Source organism: Falco cherrug, chromosome 11, assembly GCF_023634085.1.
Source record: "Falco cherrug isolate bFalChe1 chromosome 11, bFalChe1.pri, whole genome shotgun sequence".
Taxonomy (NCBI): Eukaryota; Metazoa; Chordata; class Aves; order Falconiformes; family Falconidae; genus Falco; species Falco cherrug.
Genome location: NC_073707.1, coordinates 17876080 through 17900235, shown reverse-complemented (window position 1 = coordinate 17900235; position 24156 = coordinate 17876080). Strand labels below are relative to the sequence as shown.

General features: G+C 38.4%; 2 long non-coding RNA genes across 2 annotated transcripts in view; one reads left to right on the top strand and one right to left on the bottom strand.

Moving 5' to 3' along the window:
* LOC129737064 (uncharacterized) overlaps positions 1 to 24156 on the bottom strand; it is a 376497-nt gene that overhangs the window by 24979 nt on the left and 327362 nt on the right. The window contains exons 14-17 of the long non-coding RNA XR_008734486.1: positions 10225 to 14051; positions 9786 to 9849; positions 4658 to 4706; positions 1600 to 1833 (exon numbers count right to left, since the gene is read on the bottom strand). This is a non-coding gene — a long non-coding RNA (uncharacterized LOC129737064). The remainder of the gene's footprint in view (positions 1 to 1599; positions 1834 to 4657; positions 4707 to 9785; positions 9850 to 10224; positions 14052 to 24156) is intronic.
* LOC114017083 (uncharacterized) lies at positions 6503 to 13418 on the top strand. The gene is made up of 3 exons (XR_003561935.2): positions 6503 to 7009; positions 9970 to 10047; positions 13313 to 13418. It is a non-coding gene; the product is annotated as an uncharacterized LOC114017083 (long non-coding RNA).

Here is a 24156-nt window from a genome sequence, read left to right as displayed (position 1 = left end):
TTTAAATCCCGACTGGCAGGAAAAAATAAAATATCTGCTCTCCGTTAAAATTACCTAATTTTGTAGCTGTCTCAATGATACATCTGCTTTTATCAAATGATGTCCTTTCTCCTTGCTGGTGGAATACTCACTGAGCTCCATAAACAGTCAATTTGCATTATGTAGATTATTCACAAGAAAAATGAAAAAATGGGCTTTTGACAATGATGGAAACCATGAAGCATGAAGAAATCAGAGAAGATCAAAGATGCTCATTAGTTTAGATGGTAAAAAATAGAGCCATTAACAATAATACAGTATCTTTCTTGTTACTGTTTCATACTGTATGCAATCCCCTAATTGTTGCAGAAAAAGCCTCATTTACTTTTCAATAATCAAATATTTAAAAGAAATCCTAATGCTTTATATCACATGTAGTAGAGGGACCTCCTCATTTATTGTATTACTTTGATGTATTTTTTTATTACTTGAAAGGCCAATTCAAATTGCAAAGGTTTTATGAATATTTTATGGGCTTGGTGTTCTGAGCGATCAGAAATATCACGCTCTGATGTGCTCTGGGCTTAGAGCTCTGTTGTGCTCGAACTAAACCCAGCAGAGGAATAGACTGAGGAAGCAAAAACTCAGTTGAATTATCTTTCACATCCCTATATTTCTAATCAGAACATTCCTAAACCAGCTACAGGTGCTTCCCATATGCATATAGCTGACCATAGCAAATTGCAAAGTCATTTTTTTCCATGTTTTTTCTCTGGTAAAACATACCTTTATTCAGGGAGAACCTAATTTGGACACTTGCTTTATAACCTTTGACTTAGTTCAACATAAAACTAGTCTTGATCTTATTTATTTTCTTGCATTAGATTATAAATGTCTGTGAATCTCCTAGTATGTGGTTTAGCAGTTTTAGTATTACTCTTTCCCTTCTGCATTTGAGTTTGAAGGATTACAATAATATAACTGGTTTAATTAAATTTTTACAACTTCTTTATGTCTGCCTATGATTACAAGACGTGCTGTATAGATACTGAATTATTTTTATTCAGTAGCATATCAATAGTTATTACGTTTTATTCACTATGGGCTTTCTCCCTGATATATCCTGCTAAAGAAAAAGGGAGCAGTGTATTTAGGATATTGTGAGAAAATATTCTGGGCAAAGCAGTGGTTACAACAGCGAAGGACAGATTAAAAGTCCATTAATATATATCCTCAATATCCACAGCAAGCAAAAATGCATACTAAAAAAAAAAAAAAAAAGCCAGAGTAACGCTAAAACCCACAACACAAATACACATTGTTTGCTCATAATATAATGGATACAGTCTATTCCTTTCTGTTTTCTACCCATGATACAAAACTTATCAAGCCATTTGTTTGCTTATACACTGTCTGTTGTCCACATTGCTCAGAAGACTTGATGTGAAACTTCAGATATTAGGTCTCAACTACATTGTAACACGGTCAAAAACCTAGTCTGTCGTCCTGTTACACAGCCAACGCTCCGCCTTCTCATAGCAATTTGTATGTGCTATCTAACCAGTAAATCAGTATGAATGGGTTAATGACATTTTGCACTGACTTGAACCACAAACTTACCAACATTACTGGATTTGCACAGGAATGAATTCCCATCATCTTGAGCACCAGTGAACTCCAGAAGCAGAGACATTGGTATCTGGGCTTTAAGAAGTCATCATGTTTTCTTCATGATAAGCAGATTGGAGGTTAATGCTACTCCGAAGTTATAGGAAACATCCATATTAAAGAGACATGGGAGGGTTTGTGCAGTTCCTCTCCTTCATATTCTGCTGTTGTAGAATCTACAAGAAGCTGCCAGTGTGGTTAACCCTTAAAACCAGTAAAATATCAACACTGGTAAATGCAACAACATGGATGCACCGTGAGAGAAAGGGAGGGAGGGAGGGAGGGTGGAGGAACAGAAGACAATTTTAATCACCTGTGCCTACTCCCAAGGTAGAGGCATACCCAATGCCATTCAGCAGCATGAAGATGATATAATTTAACAATAATCTTTAAAATAATGCTAAGAAATATAGATTAAATACTGCTTGTCTGTGCTCCAGAGATTGATAAGCAAATTAGTTCCTGCATCACTTCGTAGGAAGCCTTAGCTTACTCCAGAGAAGAGGATATAAAGTCATAGTATTGCACTGTGAAATAGATTTGGTTTTTCAGTTAGATGCTAAATTTGCTTTAATAAATATTAATACTTGGGAAAATTCTATACTGCTTTAAAAAACACAATGTCAAATTCCTTTCTAGTCTTTTAGCTTACACTAGACTGACAAAGAAAAGAACCTCAGAAGCACTTAAAGGCTAGGGGATTTACTCCTGTTTATATTTTTCCTGAAAAAAAATATTAAAACTATGCTCAAGTCATCATTTTTGATGGAAGTATATCTGTGTGTTAAATGCTCATCTTAAGCCTGATGCTGTGGAAAAAGTGCATCTCTAGACTATTGTGCCTAATTATGTATTTTCAAGACATCATTATTAAAGTGAGCAGCTTTTAGTGCTGGTTAACTGTCACACTGCTGATTTACAAGTGTATGCAACTCTTCTACATTTTTCTTATACTGCCTTCTGATATTTCTTTCTCATTGTGCCTCAGTACATGGGACAGGACCCTATTTTTGATAGGGTTTATTGTCTCCCATCCTTGCAACTCCATCAGCTAATGTAAAAAAATGGTGAGGGACCTATGTATCATGCCCTGAAACATACGTGTAAAATACCTCACTTTTTTCTGTGAGAGTTTTCAATCATTTAACATGCATATAAAGGCTACGAGGAAAGGTGAGATTCTAATATGCAAGCCAGCTATGAAACAGCAAACATACTGGTATTTTCTCCACCTATTGGCTCAAATACTGAGGGGACAGGAGAGGGAAGGGAAATCTGCTGCATAATACAGATTCTCCTAACTCACCCTGAGGGCAAAGACATTTTTCTGGTTCTGTGATCCAGATCAGTCACGGGCGAGATCAGACCCAGGCAGATGAATCAGACCGAGGCAGAACAAGCTCAGCAATAAAAAACTTCAAAGAAATCTAGCAGTCTGTATGTCCAAGGCTCTTCAGTATGCTCAGGGCATCGTTACTCTGTAAGTTTTAAAAAGGAAAGCTCAAGAAGCAAAGCCATTTGTCTGCCTTTTCACTGAATCCTGCATTATGCTTTCTTTTATACAAAGCAGGCTAAATCTAGTGACTGTAACAATCTTACAACCTGCAGGCCATTTTCTGCCTGCAAGCTGTGATGAACTGAAAACAAGGCAGCCCGAAGCAGGATGGAAAAGCTGCTAATTGCAGCCCTCTCCAACGTGCTCCCTCTTTTTGGGCAGCAGTGCTTCCACACTCATGACAGGGGATGAGAAAATACTTGAAATAAAGTTATCCCTTTAGATAACAGTAAAATCATCACTGAAACTTTTCATAAAAGTGTTTTACCTCACTGATTTCAGGGCACTCAAAATTTACTTAGAGCATATCTGAATTTACATAAAAGACTCAAACTGTGTCAACTTTTAAATGATTTCTTGTTCTTCAAGATGCTGGCAACCTGATACCAGAAATTCAACGTCCCTTTATCTGCCTTAAGAAAAGCTTACAGACCTAGCAGTCATTTTCCCATTTTATCACAGTTCCACAAAGGACATGAGAAAGGTCAGATGAAAAGCTCTGGTTTCTCTGACTTTGACCATACAGCTCTCCAAAAAGCGTATTGAGTATCATCGCACCCAAACAGAGAAACATCATACCATCATCTTTTTTGTCTATGATGGATGGCATTATATTGCAATAGCAGAGTAATACAATGGAAATCTTGTCTTTTTCTGGATTTCATGGAAACCAAATCCCCCAAACTGAAGCCCAGTTTATAAAGAAAAACAAAGAAAGTTGAACTTTAAATGCTACTATTCTATAAGCCTGTGAGTTTAATTAGATTCCTTCAGGGATTTCCTTTTTACCAAAGCACATGCAAGTTCAAAATTCAAATAACTGTGTATTTTTCTCAGGGTGTTTTGTGTGCTTTGGTGAATCTCAGGCTACTAATTATCCAGATCAGGAATCAGACCAGGGAGGCAAAGTTGGAGCCTGCGTGGGCCTGGATTTATTGCCTCTGGAAACAAAAGCGCAGGGAGCAGAAGGAAAGATCTTAATAGTTTGCACCAGTCTCACCTGCACAGATAAGGTCTTGTAAATACGTATCCTTCCAGCTAACACAGTACAGAAATCTTGCTGTAATGCAGAATATTCTGAAGCTATGTTTAAATTTGGCAACTAGTCAGAATAAAAAAAAAAAATAAATATTGTCTAGCTATAATTATACCTCTGCAGATATCTTTTAAAGAAAAATGTAAGGGCTGAGCCACGCTTATTTTATAACTATACTGCAAGAGCCTTAGACATCTCTATACTATGTTGAAAGCCCAATGTGAAGGTATGGCGAGGTTTAGGTGTGCCACATAGACATGTTTCGTCCTGAACAATTCTAATCCTTTACAGAAGAAATTGTGAGTTGAATTAATTGGTGTATTCTATGTGTATTTGGTGTATTGTGACTTGCAAATGGGTGGAAGCACAATAATGCAGTTTATTAATGGCATAGCAGCAAGCAGTTAGGAAGTAGTTACCTGTACTGAGATGAGGTGTGCCTGAGAGAGGAGGAACTTTCCTGTGAGTCTGCAAGATAAGATGGAGACAAGCTGTGGGTTAGAGGAAGTCTAATACCACAGTAAGTGATGCTATTTAAAAAACAAACAAACAAACAAAACATTTCAAAGTCATAAACCATGAGAAAAAGAAATAACTGTATTTCTGAGCAGTTTAGAAGAGAAAGAAAAGTTAATTCAACCCCTTAAAGCAAGGCAGTGAAAAATGGTTTACAGTTTTAATACTCAAGACTGGCAATGACAGTAAAAATTAAAACCAAACTAGACACTATGGCTGTTATCATTCTCCCTGCTTACAGTCATAAAAGATATCTGTGCCTACTGTGTGTTTACCAACACCCAGTTTTCTGAAGGGTGTAAAGGTTGCTAACTGAAATGCCAATGTTACATCATAACAGCATTGTTAAGCAAAATATATTCATCAGGTTCAGACCTCAGGAAACAAGCACTCTGTACAGCTGGCTGCAGCCCATTCATGGTGCTATCCCTGTGAAATTTCGCAGTGAGGTGGAAAGGGGCAGGTTGTGGAATCTGCAGTTTTCCTGAAGACATGTTAAAGGACATGTTGACAAAGAGCTCTCGACAGACTTTGGGGACTCAGTTCTTTATTCCCTCCACCAAGCAAAATGAATGCAAAGCACTCAGAAATTGAGCTCTACATAGCAGGTTCAGTAACGAACAGAAAAACGACTGTTTTGTTTGGTTGTCTTAAAGTAAAAACAAACCCCAAAATCTCGACATATGTACTCAAAGGTTGAAATATTTGTGTCTGGGTATAAAACACTGGGACCTATACAGAGTAATTGCTTAATCTTACGTGGTACTAATTTATTTTTTTCCCTGTGAACAGTAACGCCTGTCAGGTGTGCATTATCATAATGCTAGAAGCAAAAAGGTTTACTGTTGCTTTCTTTTTAGGTAATAAATGAATTGGTGCCACTCACATTTCACAGATAAGAATGTTAGCTGTAGAGAGCTGAAGTATCTTGCCTAAGGTCACAGAGGGATTACTTAGTCTGAGCTTCTGATCACTTATCTTAGACTCATAAAAGAATTTGCATCTCAGGTAGCAACTATTTATCATTATTATGTCATGAAGCAAAGAATAAAAACTCAGCAACACTGTCATCATTTAACAAAGACATCTGGGAGGGGTGAGTCATCACAAACTGGAGGTTTGCGACAACAGGGTGTTTTAGCAAGAACAAGGCCAGAGGCTGAATATTAGAGAAAGCATATAATAAATGGAATATTACTGAAAACTTACCTAGTTTCAAAAAGAAGTGGATATGGCGTGAATTACATCACAGGTTTCAGATTCTTACAGCTGCCTTGGTATCAGGCTTAGGAAAAACAGCTCGAATTTATGGTTTCATGTTGAAACCATGTGAAACTCCCCCTTCCGTATTTTGATGTGAAAACCAGCCTTATGTATTTCAATTTTAGGCTTTTAAATTCGCAGACTCAAATGAAAACTCAGGACAGCTAAAACTGCAACACTTAAGACCAAAAAATATAATTTTGCAGGAGATCTTGTGCATCAAAAGATGGCTGAACTCAGCAAAACTACTGAACATAGCAAACTTGAGTATTTAGTCTTAGTTTTCCACTTCTGTGGAAATCATAATTTGTACTTTTACAGTAAGTATACCTTCTCACCCAAACTGAGTTGTAGAACTGACCTAGTACCATTACTTATTGCTACTTTATTTGTTTGGGGTTTTTTTTGTCATTAGCAACAGTGGTGGGTTGACCTTGGCTGGATGCCAGGTGCCCACCAAGCTGCTCTACCACTCACTCCCCTCCTCAGCAGAAGTGGAGAAACGGGGGTGGGAGAGAATGTAAGATGAAAAAACCTTGTGGGTCAAGACACGCACAGAAGCCAAGGAAGACAAAAGATGTTATTCTCTACTCCCCATCAGCAGGCAATGTTCGGCCACTTCCCAGGAAGAAGGACTTCAGTACACATAGCAGTGTCTCCGGAAGACAAACATCATAAATAACAAATGCCCCCCCCTTCCTCCTCCTTTCTCTTAGCTTTTACTGCTGAGCAGACGTCGAATGCTATGGAACATCCCCTTGGTCAATTTGGGCCAGCTGCCCTGGCTGTGTCCCCTCCCAAGACCTTGCCCACCCCCAGCCTACTGGTGAGCAGCCCTGATGCTGTGTGAGCACTGCTCAGCAGCAGCCAGACCCTGGTGTGTCACCACCACCGTCCCAGCTACCGATACAAGCACAGCACTACGGGGGCTGCTGTGGGGCTCAGCCAGACCCAATGCAGCAGCTTTTACTAGCAATGATTTTATACCACAGGTACATGTTATACTTGTTATTCAAGAGATGGAATTACTCTGAATAAAGTGTATTTCTGTGGAAGCCTTGTTATAAATTAAGCTAACAACGCATATTTCTTATTGAAGATAATTTGTAATCAAATAGTTGATCATTCTTAACCTACTTACATTGAGATGTATTAACTTTGTATAAACTTGTTTGAAATGTATTGTTTTCCGTGTCATGAATTTCAAGTATTTTGAAATTTTAGATGGTTTGGTCATTCAGACACGAGTGTTTGCTTTGAACTTCATTATTTTAATTAATGGGCAAATTTGCAATTTGATGGTCAGATGCACAGAAATAACTGACATTTTTATTCTCTCATAAAATTTTAATATGAACAGTAATAAACAGCTCAGCTAGAAAACCTATTGTTATTTTAAAACTGATTTATGTCCTTTTTATTACTATGTTTTTAGTGGCCTCTAATTTTTAGAGTTTATGGTATTTTTCAGTACTAGATGTTAATTCCTCTAATAAGAAAAAATAGCACATGCAATAGTATATATGTATACAGAAATTAATTTTAATGCAGAAATGCTTCATCTCCTAATCTTTAGGATGAAAAAAAAACCCATCCAAATATAAACAGCAATGAAATACAGCTTATTTCCTAGTCTTGCAGAAATTCTTAGTATGAGAAGGAATGGGAACACCATTGACAATGACTAATCAGTAGTGCACGGAATATCTACACTTTCCAAGCACCTCCAAACTCTGAGTTTGTGTAGCCACTACTGGCTTCTTTACCAAGGCAACAGCAAGGCTGAGCGGAGTCGTTAAGCCTACCCAACACTGACTCTGAGCTCCCAGGAGAGTGGAAATGGCAATTATATACATTGGCTTTACACCCCTTCATTCTGTCCCATCTCAGATAATGGACTGTTCATATGAAACAATCAAAGAAGACAGTGTATTTTTCTTCAAAAGATTCTTTGAGGGAAATAACCATAAACCAGTTTGCTTTGGAGATGTGTGAGCTATGTGAGTGTTTACAACAGGCAGATGAATTGGCAGGCTACAAGTATCTAGGTTGGCTCTCCATCTTTGCTTGACAGCATGTTCTTTCAGTGCTCCTCTGACTAATCATTTCAACTGCTGCCTCTGGAGGCTCATCCAGGGCTTCTTAGGTTGAAATGTCTACGTAACTAAGGAGGAAGAAAGGTGACTGAAGAAAGGTAATTAGAGGAGGAACACTACAAGAGAAAAATAAAACTTCAAATGCCATTTAATTAAATATTATGTTATTTTCATGACAAGAATATTTTGATGCCCGTGAAAATCATTTTATCAGGACCCAGAAGGAGATTGGTAGGCAACAGGAGCATTGCAAAGCAATGCATGAGAACCCTGCTAAAGTCAGAACGAAATACTACTGCGCAGAGCTCCCATCAGCACAGACGTGAAAAGAGCCGGAATCCTTTCAAATTATATTCAGAAAAATAAGGAAAGCTGTTCAAAAGGTGTAATACTAAATTATGGTTTTTTGGTGCAGGTAATTACACATTAGTTTTAATCTACCAAACTCCTAACTATTCATTTTGCTTTAGTCTCAGAATTCTGATTTAAGTCAAGCAAGTCTAGTCTTACAGTGTGTGTTTTTATTTTCCATCTCTTTCCGAGTGTAAATGCATGCAATGCTACTGTAGCTTTAAATAGCACTGAGGGATTTCTGTTTTTATTTGTGTATTCATTTGTTTGTGTTTGGTTTTTTTTTTCCTGGCTGTTTTCTTCAGGAAGAAAATAAGCTTTGTTAAACTAGTTAATTTAAAAATGGGCTGGGAAGCTGCTGAATTGACAGTAATAATGTATTGTTACATTTGTTTATTTGAATAACAAACTATTTTGATGTCTTGGTAATGAACAAATGGTTGTAGAGTACTTTAAGTCAATGTCACAGCTGAGAGAAAAATACAGAGCTTGCTGAGTACAAGTGGACTGAAAACCTCAGTCTATTATCTTTGTGAGCTCAGGCTACTAGTGATTTTTCACTGACTTTTTGACAGTACAGTTCAAAGGCAGAATGATTTTTATTCACCATATTATCCTGCGGTATGTTATTTTTGAGCAGATTTGAAGCCAAAAGTATGTAAGTGGAAATATAAAGAAGAGCAGTCACATCTGGATTATACAGATCCCAGCAAATAAAAAAATATTTCACAATATACCAGATAATAATATCGAAAAGTTTTCAGAAAAGACTTCACGTTATTCATTGTAGCATTTTTAGATACAGTCAGAGAGCTTGGCCTTGGTGAGCTGTATTTAGCTCAAGGTTGAATAGGTATTAAGAAGACTCAAGGTGGCTTTATACCAATTGTGTCTTTTATGAATTCAAGGCATTAGAAAAGGGCAATTTGGCTTCCTTACAACAAGTGTTGTGTAAAACCAGGTTCAGAGCTGCCTAAATCACATCTGTGGGATCTAAGAAACCGTACAAGCCAGAGACCAGCAGTGACACTTGGCTGCTTCCTACATATCACACTGGGATTTCTAAGAGACTCTTGTCAGGTCATTGGTTTCCAAATGTTGAGCAAAGATGACAGCAAAGAGAGAAGTGGAGGCAGTTTTTCTACCCATCAATTTCAACAGAGTCTATTCTTATTACATAAAAACGTACTTGCTTTAATTAACAGCTTGATATAGCATTATTTATGACCCAGGCAAGTATGCATTGGAAAGTAACACATTTATAATTTCTCTCTTCTACTTCTTATTAATAAGTAAATAAATAAAAAGTAAATAAACTAACCTCAAAGATTCATAGATGGAAACTTCTGTGTTAGTGACTTGCATGGGTTCATCTGAAGGAAGCTCTACAATAATAAAAGTGAGGTAATGTCAAAAAAGTCTACCAGCTTCTTCAAAGAAATTACTTATTTCATTGCCATCTCACTTTTTCAAAACAACATAAAAAGATTTTCTCTCTAACACAGGGTACAACACAAAGTATTGTTCACGAGAATGCCACAGGAAAGATCACTGCCTTTTACAGCAGCTTACCAGGCATCCTGGTATGTGTACTGAATCAAGCAAGCTCTTTACTTTTTTTTTTTTCTTTGTGTTTCTGGTGGTTTTATCAAGCAAATGAGGAAAAGCCTTATAAATCCTTTTTTATAATTCTCTATTTGTGCAGCTGCAATACAATGAAAATCTTATGTTCTTTAATATTTAAAAACTTATTATAATACCTTTGTTATAATGGACACCAAGATCATTACACAATAAAGGAATTTAGAGCATTCTCTTTTTGCCACTGATACACTGCCTGTGGGAGGACCAGGAGGAGATAATCTGTGTTCAGTCACTGCTTTAGCCTAAAAATAATTGAAATTGAAATTAGAAAATACTTCTTCAGCCTGTGTAACGATATAAAGGAGTAGGAAAATATATGGTTTTGCAAATCCTCATCTATTTAGCAGAGCAAGAGTCACAAGCAAACCAGTGTCTCATTTTAAAATGTATCCCTACAAAAAAGGGATAGCAAGAAAGCAAATGTGAATAAGCAAAATCAAATTGAGCGTAACAGAGGTGGAAGAAGCAGCTTACTGGAACCAATAAGTAGCCCATGTAGGGTAAATGCAGTATATCAATATTAACATTTTGCCTCACCTCATTCTACCAGCTTTCAATGCATTTGTATTTACTCACATTCCCTTACAACACCATATCTGAATTTCACTTTATTTTTCCATTCACTCATTTCTTGTACTCCCTTTTTGTACAGCCTCTTTGAAATGGAATACAAACACTCAATAAAGAGTTGAATGTCTACTGAATTATTTCTAACCAAATAACTTCTTTTTCAGACTCTGGTTTCTGACTAAATTATTTCCTCTCCTTCACTTACCGTAAGTTAGGAGAAAATTGGCTGCTTTAGCTCCACATACAGGCCTCTGCTTAAGAAAGATCTAATTAATTTATATACTTGCTAGGACAGCACGATAGTGGCTCAGTCTCTGAAATGTCTCCTGGTTCAGTTAATATTTTCCAAGGAGTGCTATTAACACAAGTGAATAGGGATTTCCAGTGTTGATTTCAAAAGGTACATGCCAGCCACTGAGATACTCAAACTGAGAAAGTTGCTAGTGCTCAGCAAGGCCCATGAAATTGTAACATTTGCGATTAACATTGAGATTAATCTAGGATCAAAAGAGTCCCTCTTCCTGCGAAAACAGCTTCCTACAAGAGAACCTCAAATGTCTTCATCCAAACCAGTCTAAAATGACTCCAAGCACCTTGCTGTTCCCTCGTGACCTTTTAGGTAATATAACAGGATGCAACATGAGTTTATTTTTCCCTAAGAATCAGCATAAATTTCCTTCTGCTTGCTTTCACCCTATTACTTACCATTAGACTACTTCAGCTCACCCTAAACATTTCCATGGTTACTATGGGCAACATACCTACTAGTAACAATACCCCCAGCAAAGCTTCCCGTCAGTATTCACTGCTTTCCAGCATCTTCAATGTAATCACAATGGACACTGTGTGTTTCTGAACTACTTCAGTAATAAGCCAGACACCAATAAGGTAAAAATGTTGCAAACCCCAGAAAGATTTAAAAAGAAAAAAAAAGAAAAAAACCAACAAAACAACCACTTGAAGAAGAGCATTATATTTGGGCCTGGAAAAAAAATAAAAGAATTACTAGACCAGACATGTATCGTTCCAAGTTTTTATGGAGACAATAAAACAAGAACTCGGTAATATGTTCTGATCATCTGTTTTAAGCAGACTCAAAGTAGTTGTCTGGTAAAATTATTGCTTTTATATAACAGTTTGCTCTTTTTGTTTTGATTAATGACTATGCTTGTTTCTAAGCAGCAATAGTTCCTACATTGGAGAAAGCACATTTTTTGGAACTGGTGTTACCTGTTGGTGAGAAGATGACTGTCCTGCCAGTGCATTTTGCAGAATGTAATTAAATCTTGTCCTAAAATAGAAAGTGCCTAGCACAGCTTTTAAATAGGTAAGAATTTTGGAGCATCCTGTTCTTATTTTTCTAATTCAATTGCATTATACACCATGTGAATCTCCAGACAAGATAAATTGCTTTTGTTTGAAATTAATTTACTATATAAACACATATTCTTTCTAAATATCTTTGGGAGCACTCATACTTCCTCACAACTCCTTTTGGTAGCTCAGACAGTTTTTACAGCTTTTTTTTTTTTTTAGGTTCAGTGCAGTAGAAGTACACTGTGCGCACATCTTTTAGTGTTTGATCTTTTGTGACAGAGTTTGTTCACAGAACAAGGATGCATGAAAATACAGCTTCATTTCACAGGCACATAAACCAAAAAGGTCGTTTTCAGATAAAGAAATGGAATAGACTTTGACTGTTGCAGAAGCTTTAACACTGTTGCGCTTTTTTCTGTCTAAACCAAAAGCAAAAAACTGCCAGAGCTAATTTTGATCCAGAAGATGAGTTGCTTTGAAACGTGATGGACAAACACAACACGCAAACCGCTGCTTCCACCTCTTCAGCAGTCTCATGTAGCAGAGCAACATCTGCAACCAAGTACAAGCTGCTGATCCAACCTGTGCTTCAAAAAAATTGGATTAGGACAGAGGAACATTAAGTTTCCATATATATTAAAATGTCTTCAAATCTTTAGCTTTTCTTTGGAAAACAGGAAGGACTAGGAAAACAGAACAGCTGATTTCCAGGTTACTGTGCTTCAAATGCAAAAACTGGGATCCAAGTCTTTAAGAAATTATTTTAAATCTATAGCAGGAAAGAAGGTGCTTTTACTTCCCATTGCCAAAACTTCAGGCTGCATGCGCAAAATTCTCTTAAAAAACTGCATGGGATAAAAAACATTGAAGTGGTAGCCAGATTTTGAGAGAGCATCTGCCAGAGATTCATGTTCGTTTGTATGAATTTGACATATGGATTTAGTTACATTATGTGAAAAAAGTTTGGCACACAGAAGTTGTATTTCTGTAAAAAGCCAAGGAATACAAAGCAGAGGAGCCAGGAGAAAAAAAAAAAAGTCTTTCAAACTAAGGTAGAAAGTGAAAGGAAAGAAGATCAGAGAGTTGTGGGATCTTGTGTCCTGTAATAAAGGGAAACTAAATTTCTCAGAGCCTTCATGAATAAATCTGGAGCTTAGTGCCATACTCCAAAAATAAATTAGAACAATCTGTGTACAGGAAAGGTTAACAGCCAGTCTGCTACTATAAACTGGTTTTGTTTCTAAATCATATTATTGTGGGTTTTAGTTGTTGGTTTTATTCTTTCTTGGTTTTGTCTTTTTTTTTTTTTTTTTTAAGAAGCAACTTTTTACTGCATCAGGCCAGAGACAACTCTATTAGCACAAAGGATGTTCCAGAAATGAGTGAAGCCCTCTAGAGCGAACAGCAGGGGCTTTTCTGGTGAACACAGGGTGGAGAGGACACAGCCTTCCCCCCAGAGAGCCAGCCAACACTGCAATAGCTTCCCCTCCCAGTTCTGCATCAGCCATGTGGTAGGTGGCAAGTCTTATGTTTTAACTTCTTAAAATCTTGCTTGCTGAGTGCTCAGTTTGATTTTTGTGATTTGTGCCAACATTTTCCTCTCTTTCCCAGCTTCTGGCTGCTGTGTGGATGTCTCCTTATGCTTCTCTTTCCCCAGCTTTCCATCTCTGGAGGGAGGTGAGAGGTCTCCTCAATTATTTTTCTCTCGTGCAGGCCTCACAAAGAGAGTGATTCATTGCTGTATTCGTGGATTGTTGCTTGGAATGGTGCAGGCCAGAAAACACCTCTACTTGGAGATTCAAACTTAGGAGTTTCTGCACTCCTTATCATTCTAATTCCTGGCAAAAGACCCTGAATTGCATGTTTTCAATCCACATAAACTTTAGATGCTACTAGATGACATAATTTATATAACCAATGACTTTCTGACATGGATTTGGTCTGATCAGAATGATAAAAAACTTTTCAGATAAAACCTGACTCTTCTCATTTCAATAAACGCTCATCCAATTTCTCCTTGCAGTTAGAACTTTGCTGTATTTCCTTAACAATGGAGCTGAAAAACATAAAGGACAATGTAAATGTACTGTTACCTTGTCCATGAGCTTATTGTACAACCGCTAACCACTTCAATCGTAACCAAAATCCCATGTATCAAAGCCTGAACATTCCTAAGTAGATCTTTTCATCCTAGCTGCTAAATTACTCCTATGGTCCTCCAGTCACATCACCTACGTCAGTGCCATGGGAACTGCAGTTTCTCAATAATTTCATGCTTGCCTTTTTTCCTGGAATCATTGTCAAAGAAAAAGTTAGAAATAGTAAAAATACCAGGATCGTAAAAATGGCACTGCAAGACAAATTTGAGAAAACCTGGAGGTTTTAATCTCTCTGCCCAATTGCTTCAGCCTAACTTAGGATCAAAACCAGCTTTGTGTTTAATACGAAGTCTTAAAGTTTGTCTATGTTATTTCTTCATGCAGCTGGGAGCTTGGGACTTCTAAAAAAAGACTGAGACATGGAGAAAGACAATCAAGCAAACAGGACTGGCAGTGCCCAGCAGAAGTCTGAGAAGCCGTGACACACCACAGGAAAACTACAGAGCAAGTTTGGGTGATGACTTTGACCAACTCTATCTTTGACCTTCACGCAGTCTTTGTAATTATTATGATTTTCTTTCATTTTATTGTGGTTTTTCAAAATGCATCTGCACTTTACAAATGCTCTGTTTGCCTCGGTAGAAAGAATCTAAACAAACAAGCATAAAACCAAGCCAAAAGCACAACCCCAAAGATTGAAACTACATATTAGAAGTAGGAATGGCCAAATTCTGCATGCTCATCCATCTCTCTTATTCCCACCCATGTGTCCAGAAGGGAGAAAGCAAAGCTGGCTGTGTTTCTATGGTACTTTACCTGACCCTGTCAACCCAACCAGTGTCTGCATATATACCCAGGCAACCATACATCAGCCTCTACAGCTGGATGGGTCTGCCACGGGCCCATGTTCTTGGGGAGGCAATGAAAGTGCTGGGCAAGCTGGGTCTGGACACCCATGCTGCCTTTCCCAAGGAAAGGGTCTAATTCATGTTGGAGTGAAAGACAAACTACTATTAAACAGAGGTCTTAACATTTCAGCTTTCAAACAAGCATCATAATATTTCTGTATTGTATATTAAAAAAAAAAAAAAGTAAGATTTATAGTACTTTCTTCAGAAGTAAAACACAGATGGGGACTGAAAAGACAATTTTTGTCCCTGTAGTGGAACACTACTTTATGATCTGAAACCAGCGTCTACTAAAGAGGTTATCATTCACATGTACAAATGAACCATAATGCAAGACTGAAAAATTAATTAAACCATTGTTTATTCAATTACATGCTGTGTCCCTGCTTTATCTAGATAAACAAGCTGAATAAACTTCTAAAAGCTCTCAGCCTGAAGAGCCTGAATCCTATTATCAGGTGTTAAATTAAACATTTAGAGGACTACATTCCATGAAAGGATATTTCCAAGGACCTGTGGTACTTCTAAAACAGCACATTTAAAACATTCTGCTATTTTAAACAAACCTACCTTGAAATTTTTAAGAGCCTAAATATGTCTGCAAATGAATTAACTTCCCTTTAAATGTTTTTCCAGCAGTTTTTATGTGGTAAAATATTTTGTTTAGATAAACCAAAAGGAATCATCCAATAAATAAGAGATAGTGTGTCTGACAATGTAAGATTTTCTCACCTGAAACCACAGGCAATACAAAACAGTATGAAATTCCTCTCTACCTCACCCAGAGCACTGTGACTAGGTGTAATTTCAGAACAGACTACAGAAACTTCACATTTATCGGCTGCCGCCACGGTTGCCTTAATTATGCAGAGACTATTTCTGTGTTAGTACTTCCATGACACTGACAGGGGCATGATTTTACTTGCAAGGAGATACTACAACATATCAATGGTGAAAGTAAGAGGGAGACTCAAGGCCCAGGCCCAACAACATTTATAATTAGAAAAAGTTACAACGACAGGCAGAACAGATGTACTTGAGATCAGAAACCACCTGGCAAACATCACTTTACAGTTCAGCATGTGCAGAAATGCTTTCAGAAGTGATGAAGTTTACAGCACCACTGGAATCATATACTTCTGCTACATGAGAAACTGGCAGCAATAGCAGCTGCAGGACAAAACTTCCATTGGCCAACTACACCCCTTTGAAGGGGGGGGAGGAAAGCTCATGTGTTCAGAGATTGAAACTAGAATACAATATGCATGTGTCGTCTGGACATCCATCCAGTGGTTTAGCAGCTTCAATTATCAGTACTGAAATGAGTGCTTCATATTTTTATTTGGCTCTTGGATAGACATTTTATTAAAAAGTCTAGCCTAAAAGAAATAGCAAGAAAAAATATATCCCACAAATTTCCATCTTCCTTTAAGTGACACAGAGTATAAAGCCTATGGAACACTTTTCACCTTAAAACAACAAAACAAAGAAAAAATCTTGTCCCTGCTGAGTACAAAGCAAAGGTGGAAGGACCTCAAAAATAGACAGGCTACTTACTCTTTCTGAGTAAGCAAAGAGAGTCAGTATGAGAAGTTTTACACTCATCCCATTGCACTCATGTCTTTTCTTTATCTGTAAACAAACTCTCAGATTTATTTTACACACTGCTCAAAAAAGAACAGCAATTTTCCCCCTGACTGGATAACAGTCTCAGAATCAGAAATTTGAATCCTATGTGAGCCTGTTCCCAGTTTTCCTTCATTATTTATTATTTACGTGGTTTTGCCATGAGGAGTAACATGGCATGGCTCTGTCCCAGACACCAGCTGGAGACTGACTTGGGAGGATTCAAGAAGGTTGTTTATGCAACAGAACATTTTTCCAGTGTAATGCACCCCTTGATTTACCACTGGATGCAATAACATTTGCTCAGCAGTGAGTGGCAAGGCATCATAGAGCTGCCAGTGTAGTCTGAAAATTTATGCAGCACAAATGAGCTGGCTTCTGCAACAGTAATGACAATACAAAGGCAAGCCAGGCCCCCCAGCCCAGAGCGAGTCACAGCATTCTCCCCCTGTGTCTGGTAACAAGAGGGCAGATCCTGCTTGTAGCAGAGGTCAACTTGTTTAGCGGGGACTGTTTAAAACAGGAGTTTAAGGCTGAGCCTGGGCCAGGAGAACTTGAGGTCCCCAGAGCCATCATTGTTCCCTGGCCTTGTCCATGGCACTGGCCAAACTCTTGCCTTGCACCATAAGGCCCAGGGCCCAAGTTGTATTGAGCACAGTACACTGGCCTCCGGAGTGTCAGGAGGGAAAAGATCATGGGTTAAGTTCAGATGGACAGAGTTCTTTTATTCTCATGCTTGTTTAGATTACAGCTCGGGTTTCACAGCATCAAAACCCTTTCCTCATTCTTGAATGAAAACGGAGCAGGCAGAAATCTGACTTGGACCATTAAGTCTTGAAATTTCAATGTTATTAAAGCATAGAGAAGAAAATAAGTACAACCCAGACGAAAAACCTCTGGCCATAACTGAAACCAAGAATTCAAACATGCCACTGCTCTGCCAGCTGAGTGACCAGAGCTGAGCCACCGTGACTCCCGAGGCAGCAGTGACGCTCTGCACTTGCGCTTGTGTTGGAGGCACTGTAAATCTTGTCTGCCTGGGGGAATGTTGTATGGGGCTGGATAAATCAGATTAGCCCTTACTTTCTACAGAGAAGATTTACTAGGGAACTAATGGGTTTTTAGCCCTTCCATCTCACTCAGTGACACTTCCCCATGCAGTGTATATGGGATTTCTGGATGAATGACATACCAGTCAGAGCTAACCGTTGTGCAGCAGATGTGGACTCCTACAAAAAGCTTGATTTTCCTATGTCTCTGCAGGTGTACTAGAGAACAAGCAATAGCATAAGTAAAAGGTGTCCTTACATTACTGGTTGCTGCTCATGAATCCAGATTTCAGTCCTGTTGGGAGCTGGGCAGCACCTCTCCTGAGACAGACATATCCTCTAATTTTCCCATTTGGTACAGAGGGAAATAAAATGCAAAATAGGCATGGATTTCTATCTAAGCAGGTTTGCAGCCTCAGGTCTGTGGTGACAGAATTTTCTACAGCTCACACTAAGAAAGACACGGATACATATGCTAGAGAGTCAAAGCACCGCTAGCTCTAAAGTAAGATCTGTTCTGGCAGGGGACAAACACAGTAAGAAGAATTTTGCAGGCCACCTGCCCTAAAACAGAGAGCCAGTGTTTCCCTGCTCTCAGCTCTACTACACGATCATACTGGCAACACCAGCACTTTAGAGAGATGCACTAAAATTGCTTAAAAGAATGGATTTCTTTCAGTGTTTAGGTAGTTTAGAATCTTAACTACAAATTCATTACCACTCCAAAAGCTGAGAAGAAAGGTCCAAAAAGCTTCAATCCATGTATAAAGGTCCCCAAGGAAATTTCTCCATTTGTTAGCGGCCAAGTACTTGGTGGACTCAGTGGTTCCCAGGTGCTGCGTGCTGCAGCTCCCATGGCACTGGCAGGGGAGGCAGCTGTGCCGAGCTGCCTGCGCAGGGTTGCACTGGCAGCCTTGTGCCGCTGCTGTCCCCAGTGGCTCTGAAGCCTTGTGGGCCAGCTGGGCAGTTTGAAGGTTGCCACTCTTCTTTCCATGCTCCTTGATTTTTTGAAGAAATTCAGTGGTGCTGCACCTCATCCCTGCTTTCTAAGCTACACTGTGGAGCAATGCTGATCCAGTGATGTTGTCTTGTTTTCCAAAGGGGTAACCTTTGGGAGCATTTCTGGGTCTTAAATAATCTTTACCACTACCAGAACAACATAAAAGAGGCTTTATGGTACAGGATGCTGACCCAGTTTTTATATTTATTTTGATGGAATGACATTTTCTTTTGCTTGAAGTTTTACACCGCTTATTCAAACTATTCTCCAAGTACTGTGCTAAAGCTGGAAACAAAAATGGAAGGTGATAATATAAATGCAGATCTGGCATTCCTAACTTTAACAAGGCAAAAAAGAGCTAATTTTTTCATCCTCTTTCTTCCAAAAGAAGAACCTTATTCCTCTTTTTTTCCAAATCTGATTGCTTTAAAAGACAGGTCAGAAGGAAGACAGCTGGCAATGGATACAGCTATCCACCTACTCTCTTCAGTTTACAGCTGTGGACATTCATAGAAATCTCAGGCTTGGTCCTGTCTCTGCAACAGATACAAAGTCTCTTTTGTTGAATTTAACAGTAGATCTCACACGGTCTATTAATGAACATGTTTTTTTCATAACCGCTATTTAAGGAAACAGCAGAACTCTCCAAATGCGTATGCTCAGTTTTTTAAAGCTAAAAATATCATATCTCTTCATTAATAGTTTCACCTGACTGTATTTGAGGTCAGTCCAGTCCTCTTCTTTATAACTCTAATGTATTCTTGTAAAGCTTATAGGAACTCCAACTCTTTTACATTTTCCCTTGTGATTTAATTTTCATATACCCTGTTATTTTCCTGGATTTGGTTTTTTATTTGCAGAAAGCATTCAGAAATAAATTCTTGTCCAAAGCCCCTGTATGAAAATTATTGAAAAGGCACCAAAGTTGACCCCAATTACATTTACTTCTGTGGTTTGTATGGTACAAAGATGTCATACTTGGGCATTGATTTTTCTCTGTTTAATAGGAATTGCAACACATCCAGAGATTACACTTATCTAATAGCCTAACCTGGAAAAATAGTGATTAAGCATCAAAATAATTACCAAAACAATGTAATTAAGCAACTTCTCCATTGTCTACTGAACAACATGAGAGAAGTGATAAAATAATTCATTGCTGTCTTATCTCTGTTTCATTAAACTTTTCTTGAGGTGTATCTATGCCCTGTATTATAAAGTGTGTATTTCACATAAGCCCTTAAAATTGGAAGCTAGTTATGAGCAGGAATTTTGGTGATGAATGCTAATGCCAATCAGGGCTTTCAGCATCAGTCCCTTTGCAGCAAATGATTACCCAGCGAGCAGCTTTCTGTATTGCAGCACTTACTGTCTCTCCTGCAGCGACAGTGGCTCAAAATGGCTCCAGTGATTCAGATATTTCTTTTGAGAGAGTCTCTCCAGGTCTGATTGCAGCACGGGGACATAAAGCTACAAAATAATTCCTGTACTTAATTTAAGCTGCCAACACTGACTCAAGTCAAAGGGGAGGTTGTCTTAGAAAGTTATATGTGCACTGGGTGCCTATGAACTATGGTTACATTACTCTGTCTTTCCTGTTCAATTCAACGGTACTAGTCTGATGTAAAGCAGGGCAGAAGGAGGCAATGATGCATGAGCATTTAAGCACTTCTTCAGTTTGCCGTCCTTGCACTGTTTCATTTGAGTTAACGTTACTCTTCTCCATATTTGGACTTTCAGGTATGCAGTTTGTGAGTTTGTTTTTATCTTGGGTTGAAAGTTTTGACATCTTCTTCAATGTTCGTGTAAATTGACAGAGAATTTTAACATACAGTCAAAAAATCCAGCCTGTTCATGACCGTATTTCTAAATATAAAGATAAAGCAAAGAATATACAGGGATCTTGATTTGGACAGAATGGCTACGTCCTCTCTTAAGGGCATATGTGAGATCAGTCTCTGACATTTTTTCTCCTCCCAGTATCCATTCTAACTAAATTTTACATTGCTTTTGTTTTGCAGTCTAATAAATCACAGCTATGTAGGCTGATGTAACATCGCTGTAATGCTCTGAGACAAATGCTGGTGTGTTAGTTACAAAGATGAGAGTGTGTAGGCAAGCATTCATTAGCGTTAACTAATGAATCCTCGAACAAAGTCAAACACAATTGATAGGAGCATAAGTTACTGAAACCTTGAGGCTTATTGTGCCGATATGGTGGGCTTTCAGGGAAGGGATTTTTTCTTTGTTTGTTTTTGTTTTGATTGAGTGAAACCATTCACTGCCTGCCTTGCTTTGTGAGAGGCAACAGTCCCTGAGTGCATTTCTAAACTGAGCTACGGTTTATGAGAGACCTTACCTTTATGTGGAACAAAAGCCAGATTTGCCTGGGAGTGATCTGAAATGCAGTCTCACTGTGCTGTAGCAGTAATAAAACAACATGATCCTGCAGAGATACAGAGGTGTACTTTTCTGAATATATGAGTGACTTCATAGCACCTTTGAAAGCTCCTAAAAGCTAAATGAAATAGGTCTTTGTACTTCAAAAAACAATCAGTCCTTTGAAGACCTCAGGGAAAGCATAGATGAACTTTGGTTTCTACGGAGGCTGGGAAACACAATAGGTTACAAGGAGTGAAAGTACCGTGGAAAGCTGGTGTGAGCCACTCTTGTCTTGTGAAGGCTGTTTCCTCTTCATTTCATACTTCCCCTATAGCTATAGAGAGCTCTTCTCATTGTTCAGGAAGCATTCCTTTCTTTAGATACAGTGATCCTCTTTTCCTTCCCACTTGAGAAATGTCCCCTAACGAGGGGATGACAGGGGCTATTTAATTTTTGCATTCTTCATTACGTGCTGTATTCCTTTCAGAAATCAGTGGGTCAGGGAAGAGAGGAGGCTGCATCTTTTCTCAAAAGCTGCTGAGCAAACTCAGAGTACGAAGCTTCAAGAGACTTCAGGGACAGGGGAGGCAAAGCTAGAAGCTGGAATCTGCACACTTTCTTGCACCTTAGAAAGTTGTGAAGAGTCAAAAACTAATCCTAGAAGCAACAGGCAGCTTGCAAAAACTGTCATAGCCATATGCCACTAGTTTACAAGCCCATTTTACTTCCATTTCCTCTTACTTTGTTGTTTTGAGTTTCCCTTATTAAAAGAGATTGAGATTTTAGTCTAAGCAGAGTTTCTTCAAAGCTCTGCTTGAATCTGTCTCCCAGGGCTATAAAGACCTGACCAAGCATGCAAGGTTACAAAGCATTTCCAGAGAACACTGTCCTGGCAATGAAAGAAGAGGAAAGCTGAGGGTGACTCATAATGCCAATAATTTCAAAAAGACCAAAAGCAAGAGGCCCCATGGAGCAGGGTTTCGGGGCAAGAGAGCTGGATACAATTTCCAACTTCATCATGTGGCAATTCACTTAATCCATCTCAGTCTATGCCTCTACCTATATACCAGCGAGGTACGCTCTGCTTCCTTGGACTTTTTTGTTACTAACATGAATAATGTTGTTAATTTACTTGTTGATATTCCTCAGAAGCACTGAGAAAAGGGAGTTTACTGTTTGAAACCTTTTCAGAAATCCAGTCTCCCTTCCCCTCAAGCTTCAGTTTGAAGCCATGGAGTTAGCAGAAATCATCTCCAGGGTGTGGTGAGTTCTCCCGGCTTAACTCATCCTCAACACAACTGGAGGAAAGAGAAAGTTCACTGCCAAGTGGACAAGGAAGTGTAAGGACAGGATGCACCTTCCTCTTTCTGTCTTATTAAGTCATAGCCACACATGTAAAATAACACATTTTTCCTGCCAAAATAGTCTTGCTCTTCTCTCAAGAACAGGATAGCAATACCCATTTTGACAATGGGGGAATAAGAACACTGATGAACTCTGAGGGAACAAACAAGCATTACAGAGTGCACCTTATGCACAAAAAGAGGTACCTTTGGAAAGCTGGCAGGTTTAGCATTAGCCAATGTATATATACAATAATTGGGATAAAACATTGCCAGTATACATGCATAACATACCGAGTAAACCACATACCATAATAAATAAATGAGACTCCAACGTTATGGAGTACATAAAGAAGCATACCTCTAGCATCAGCAAACAAATGCTATGTTCAATCTGGATTTCATTGAGCATTCATTTAAGAATTTAAGTTATAAAACTAATCCTGACATCTTATCTTGATTAAATATAATTTTCTCTGTGCTTCTTTTTATGTGACCGGGAAGTTATATATTTTCATTAAAAGTCCTTCCTAACCCAGACAGCTTGAAGTAGAAAAGAAGGAGAATTTAAAATAAAGTTGATTCTTGGAAGAACAGTTCTCATGAAAGCAGATCCTTCACTATCCTGCACTTTAAACCATTTCTAAAACCATAAAGTAGATAGAGCATGGTACACATGGGTTGACATTCTGTTCTGAGGAACTATTACTATAAAGGTTCATCAGTGGGCAATGAGCCCCTCATATGAAAAGTCTAGGAAGACCATCCCCTCTGCCCCCCCATATCCCTGGTATGGCAAACTTAACCATTTTTACTAAAAATAACAGGATATATTTCTTACAAAAAGCATAAAATAAAAATAAAATTTTATAATCTCCCCTTTCTTTCAAGGGGCAAAGGGAATTGAATACAACAGCTGGCTGTCAAAGAGGAAAGCAATAAAATCTCCATGGAAATAAAATAATTTATAGTTTTCTTGATTTCAACCATCATCCTCTTGTTGTATAAACCAACAGAACTGAAGCATAATGTGGAAGTTGCAAAAGTGCCAAAGGTAAACTGAATACCAACTCTCCAGTAGTTGCAATTTGGGAAAAAACAACCAGACTCGTGGTGAGGACACACCTCCCTAGGCAAGCAAAGAGCACCACTTACTGGCTGATGTAGCCCCTGAGTTACTGCTGCCCACTTCATTACTGAGCCAAAAGTAAGCAGTGATAAATCAATTACCCAGTCCATCAACCCAGGATAAAAGAGTTACATTGCTTCAAAGTAGCCGGTGACAGCTCACATCCTTTCAAATACACTTCCTGGTTTGGAATGAATCTTCCACCATGAACAAGTAGATGAACAAAATGTGAAGTGGCACTTAGGCAAAGTGGGGAAGCAGAGCGAAGAATGATACAAAGCCCACTGGAGTCTTTTCCCTGCCATCAGTAGTTCCTGGCTCAGCTCCAGGACAAAAGTAAGGGTGAGATTTTGACACTACCAATTTCTGTAAACCCCAGATTATTATATGTCTGCTATATTGACATTTTATGTTCAGAAAATTAATCCGGATTATGCATAATCTGCCTATGTTTTGACGTATTGTAACGTACAATATATATGTCACAGATTTTTTTCCAAGGCAGCATCATGCTGCACAAAAAGATACTGCTCTTTGTAAATTGTTTCGTAAATTGCCTTTATGAGTATTCTCCCACTCTTTATCTTTCATTACATTATTCTTTTCACCTTTACAGCAAAGTTGA